At 47.5% G+C, this 5,847-nt stretch overlaps 1 long non-coding RNA gene across 1 annotated transcript; it reads right to left on the bottom strand.

Annotated features, from left to right (window-relative positions):
* Positions 1 to 682: 682 nt before the first annotated feature.
* LOC116099235 lies at positions 683 to 1,882 on the bottom strand. The gene is made up of 2 exons (XR_004122172.1): positions 1,730 to 1,882; positions 683 to 900 (listed from the first exon to the last, which is right to left on the bottom strand). It is a non-coding gene; the product is annotated as an uncharacterized LOC116099235 (long non-coding RNA).
* Between the last annotated feature and the right edge of the window lie 3,965 nt (positions 1,883 to 5,847).

Genomic DNA, 5,847 nt, shown 5'->3' with positions numbered 1-5,847 from the left:
GCAGAGTCATGATCAGTCTGGGCAACCCAAGCCAGATTGCCTTCTCCTCTCCAGACTCTGACTCCAGACTCTCCAGAGCTCTAGTCAGAGCTCCTGTCTAGCTAGCCACCTTAGGGACAAGGACTTCCTTATAGTGTGTTCCCTCCTGCCCGTCACACACAGGTGTGCCCCCTGCTCGGTCAGCTCCATCCAGCCCCATCCCTCCTGCCATCTCTCAGCCACCACTCTCTAGGGAGTGGGACCACCAACAGTCTCCGGATTGCTGCGTGTTGCAGTTAGTTTACCAGAGATATCCTTCTATGCAGGCACAGCGACATCTGCTTTGCCCTTTTCGCCAGCTTTCCTAGCAAGCATGGATTAGAAGTCACTTCCTGGTTCTCCTGCAGAACCTTAAGTGCTCTTTAGTCTCTGTTGCCTGGGCCCCCAGATACCCATAGCTTGTTCTTGTTCTTGTTGTTGTTGTTTTGGTTTTTTGTTTGTTTTTGTTTTTTGTTTTTGTCCTTTGGTGTCATTCAAAGCTCTAGGTTACAAAAAGACTTTCCCCGATTGCTTATGTAAAAAAAACTTTTTTTTTAATGGTTTTTACAAATATTGTTTATTTGAATGAAACTGGTACAGACGATGTCCCTTGAAAACCCATGTCCCAGGCCAAAAAGTACAAACAGAATCAAGAGGAGCAGTGTCTGTTGTGTACACTTCTGTATGAGTAGCTTTATTAACTGCTGATGAAAATTAGAACTTTCCTGGGATCTTCTGACAATACTGTCTTGCTCAAGATTCTTTCTTTCCCGTGAAGCCACCTTTGGAGTTAGCTGTTATTCTCACTGTATCTGTCATCTTGACTACAAACATGATGTTCTTCTTCTGGTCCAGACCCTCAGATTTTAAAGTAGCATCAAGCTGAGGAAAGGTCATTTTCCACAGTTCAGTTCTCTGAAAAATTCCCATCTCCCACTGAAGCACAGTCCAGGAGTGAAGCACCCACTTGCTGGAATTTTAGGGCCAATGGAAAGGTCATAGGAAAGCTCCCATTGGTCAATCTTTTTATCATCACAAACCTGAAAATGCACAGTCCTGAAAAGGGTGGCCTCTCTGTGCACACATAAAATTGTAAGAAAAATTTTAAAAGACTTACTTTTATTTTTTTTATGTGAGTGTTTGCCTCTGTATATGTATGTGAGCACATGTGTGCCTGATGCCTGCGGAGGCCAAAAGAAGATGTCGGATCCCCTCAAGCTACAGTTGGTTGTGGGCCAGATGCTTTGTGGGTGATGAGAACTGAAAATTGTTTCTTTGCAAGAGCAGCGAGTGCTCTTAGCCACTGGACCATCTCTCTAGCCCCAGCCAGCTACTTGATTTGACCTTTAAAATCGTAGCTCTCACACTCTGGATAGTTCCGTCTCCATGTTCTACTACCTCTCTGCTGAGTCGTCACCATGAGATCTGTGTAATATCTCAAGTATTTGGTTCCTTGTTTTCTCTCTCCCACTGGTAGCTGACATGCATCAGGTGCTCAGCAAATCTGTCCAGTGAATGGGTGACTGGGGGCAGGCAAGTGAAGGATCCTGGCGGGTGCTCACAGGGATGGGTCCAAAGTGGTTACTGAGAGCCCTGACTAAAAAGAAGTGAGGATGCTTGGTCCATGCTGGCCTCCAGATGCAATTCAGAGTTCCCTCTATGCAGCCATAACATTCCAGGGCCTAGGAGTCTCCCACTCCCTCATGCTCACCTTCCCTTTCTGCTCAGATGCGTTCTACCCCTACAACAGATAGAACCCAACATTCCAATGGGGTCATGTGACTTTGTCAGGGTCCCACAACAGGGAATGACCTAGACAGAGGAATCCAGGTGGACCCTGAGCCCAGCACCCACTGACCTATATATTTCCTCACTCCAACCTTGAGCATAAGCTAAGTTCTTTGGCCTCTCTTTCTGAAGGTGGTTGCTTGGCAACAGTTGCTAGGCAAATTCATAATGAGTGAAGAGTCAAGGCTCTCTCTTTGAGGGCCTCAGGAATGCCAAGGTATATCAGGCTATGATGACCCATGTTTGACACGGCCCACAGATTCCTGCCCAAGACATATTGTGAGTGTGGGATGCTGGGTACTTGTCAGGCTCCGCCTATGGCAGGGTAGTGAATGAAAGCCACAGGAAACTCCATCATAGCAAGGATTCCCCTTCTGGTATGTCATGGGCTGTCAGATCCCTATAGAGCAAGCACAGTAATCAGGGTCTGATCAAGGTGCCTCCTCCCCCTGCTACCAAGACCATTGGGAGGTTGGTACTGGCCCCCCAAGGAGCCAAATTCTATCAATAACTCCTGGGCTAAAGGGGAACCTGGGAAGCTAGGCTTGGCTAAGAACACAGTCCGGCTGGCAGACACACAACCAGTCTATGGAACCCAGGAGCAGCCAGCTTCTAGTGATGGACACTTGGGCCTGTATACACCACCAGGTCTTCAGAGGTGATGGCTGATGTTGCTGAGTGGGTAGGTTCTTGTTATACAGTTGTGATGGTAACACTGACCATTAACTTGTGGGCCTCTGGGTACATTTGTGAGGGACTTTTCTAGCTTGAATTAATTTATGTGGAGGACCCACCCCAGATGCAGGCAGTGTCATTAAGCCGGAGAAAGCAAGCTAAATACCAGCGCCCATCCCTCTCTTCTTCCTGACTGCATATGCAATGTGGCCAGTTACTCCAGGCTCCTGGTGCCATGACTTCCCAGCCACGATGGACTGTGCCCATAATCGGGAGCCAAAATATCCCTTCCTTCCTTTGGTGGCTTTTGTCAGGGGTTTGATCACAGCAAGGAGAAAAATAATTAATATAACAGCATAGAAAACAAACAAACCCTGGTCGGAGCAAGCCGGGGATGCTGCTGGTGCTGAGTTTGGTTGCTGGATTGAGACAAATGAAGGGACCAGAGGGGAGGGTCACCACCCTGACCTGTGTCCACGACAGTGGACAGATGCTGGATGGCATGAGGTTCTTTGGATACCTGGTGCTGCTCCGTGCTCTGGAGACAGCCATGACCCTACTGGTACATGTGTCTATATCAGAGGGTCCTTTGCAGCCTCAACAGCTATAGCCCTCAGCTGCAAGAAGGTATTGGATATTACCTGTGGGGGGCCTCCACCAGAGAAATACTGAGCACAAGGCTAAATGCTTGAGAACGGTCCTTGTGCCCTGTGGTTCACCGGACCTATTACCAACCTGTTTACCAGAAGATGAAGTTGAGGCCCAGAACAGTTGAACAACTTGCCCAAGGTCACACAGCTAGGAAGGAATAGAGGAATCAAGATTTGGACCCATAGGCTTACCTCTCAGCCCTTCCCTGTGGGCCATGCTGGGCCTCCACCTTCAAAATATCTGTGCCCTCTGCACTCATGACCCAGGGCCATGTTTCATGCTTGCATTGTAGAAGGCCACCTATGGTCAGGTCAAGTACATCTAAGATGGAGCTGCCGTAGGCCACTCATTCTAGTCTGTCCAACTCAGTGGCTAAGTTCCTGGGAAAGGAAGTCATTTGAGAGAAAGGCACTGACAGAACGTGGAAGGAGTATGGATGTCAGTCTCTGGCCTTGAGGCCTTGTTCCTACCCCTCTCCCCTGTACACCAGAACCACACCCTCAAGGCTGGCAGTCGGGTTGGACTGTCAGATCTCTGCAGGGGGGAACCTGAGCCCCTGGGAAGGGTCTGAGGATGTATACTGACATTTTTTCCCCTGCCTTTCTAGGGCTTTATATTTATTGGCCCAAGGTTAGATATTTGGCTACTTTTAGCTGAAGTGGTCTACTGCAGATGAACCAGAGTTCCTTTTCCCATGCCTTACACACCAGCTGAGTCCAGGGTCCTCTCCCCCATGCCTCACCCTCCAGCTGAGTCCAGGGTCCTCTCCCCCATGCCTCACCCTCCAGCTGAGCCCCAGGGTCTCCTCTCCCACATTCCAGCTGAGTGGGGACCACTGATGAAGAGCCCAGATGATCCCCAGATTTCCCAATTGGGGCCATGAGAACTCTGTACTGGAGACCCCTATGCTTTATTCTATTTTAAGAAGACTGTTACTAAAAACCTAGGAAGATGCATGCTTCTTAGACAGCAAAGAGATACGCAGAAGAAATGCCAAGGTCTAACTGGTCACCTTCCTGGGAACCAGGGCTGGGGGCGGTGAAGCTTTCTACTTCCTCCTTCTATAATGTGTTGACATGAATTCTGTAATGCACCCCATCTCTCTCTCTCTCTCTCTCTCTCTCTCTCTCTCTCTCTCTCTCTCTCTCTCTCACACACACACACACACACACACACACACACACACCCTTATACTCACATATATCCCACATTGACCCAACCCATCCCCCCTACATATACATGCCCATACTTTCCCATATATGCACATATACATATGTATACATATATACACATACACACTTCTTCATATACATCCACATATGTCACGGACCGGGGTTTCTTGTGGGGTCCCTTATTCCGCGGGACGATGGGTTCTGGCCAGGTGGGCACGGGATTCGGCTTTAACAAACAGACTACACACGAGTGGTGTAAAATCTGAGTGTATTTTTCAAATATGGAGTCAGGTTTAAATAGTCCATACAGAAAGGTTTGAAAAAGTCAGATGGTACAATGGTCAAGATACATCAAAACAAAGTGTAGGTACATCGCTCTACTTAGGAACACAATGAGTCAGGCAGCAAAGTAAATACATGTTAATTTAGCATGAACTAAACAAGGATTACAATCTGAAAGAAAGCTTAGCTCTGACCAGAATCACCTGGCTTTTTAGAAAAGCCAGATAACTGCTCCTCTTCAGCTCATTGTTATGGTTACAGACTGGGTGGGCCCAGGTAAGCTTTTCAACTATGTTGCTTTTCTGGGCCAGCGGGAGCTAGCCCCAGGAAACACCTGCTAGGCTAGTTCCTAGGAGTGATTCAGCTGCAAATCTAGTATGGCCTGCCTATGTTGACTAAGAATGAGGATTTCACCTGATCTTGCCCTGGGATATTTCTTTTATTTTGTAAGTTATAATGTCTTACAATGTTGGAAGCTATTAGTATGAATGACTTAACATTCTAAGCCAGGGTTAGGCTAGGAAGTTGGAACATTGGTGAAAGTCAGAAAGCAATGTCTGAATTTTCTCTTGTTAGCTGTAAGAAAACGATATCTTGGTGAGTTCCTAGCACACTAGTACGAGGACATATCTGGGCCACCTCTGAGTTTGGGGTGCCAGGCGACAATGCGGAGGCAGGAGACTGACTTTCCTTGAAGTTTACGCCTCAGATACCGCCTTCATGCAAAGTGTGCATGACACACATACTCACACCTTTGCCTATACCTCCATACATACCCTCATAAACACCCTCACACATACATGCATTTCCATACACACCCTCATTTACACCCCCTGAGCTGGATATTTTTATGTCAATTTGACACAAACTAAGGTCTCCTGAGAGGAAGGACTCTCAATTAAGAAAATGTTGCCGTTTTCTTTCTTACTCGTGATGGTCCTGGGTTCTATGAGAAAGCAGGCTGAGCAAGTCTTGTGGACTAAGCTAGTAAGCAGCACCCCTCCATGGCCTCTGCATCAGCTCCTGCCTTCAGGTTTCTCTCCTGTTTAATTTCCTGTCCTGACTTCCTCCAACGATAGACTTTTTAGAACGATAGACATTGTAGAAGTATCAGTCAAATAAACCATTTCCTCCCCATCTTTGTTAGCACCCAGCACGGCAGATATGGGCAGGCCCACAGACCTGTCGTCAAGACAACGGACACCATATTCCCAGAATTCATTGGGTTCAGCTCCCACCTTTACCTGGGCTGCTACATCAC

This window comes from Mastomys coucha, unplaced genomic scaffold (genome assembly GCF_008632895.1).
Source record: "Mastomys coucha isolate ucsf_1 unplaced genomic scaffold, UCSF_Mcou_1 pScaffold20, whole genome shotgun sequence".
In the NCBI taxonomy this organism is placed as follows: Eukaryota; Metazoa; Chordata; class Mammalia; order Rodentia; family Muridae; genus Mastomys; species Mastomys coucha.
Note: the sequence above shows the minus strand (reverse complement) of the source record. Positions and strands in the feature narration are given on the sequence as shown.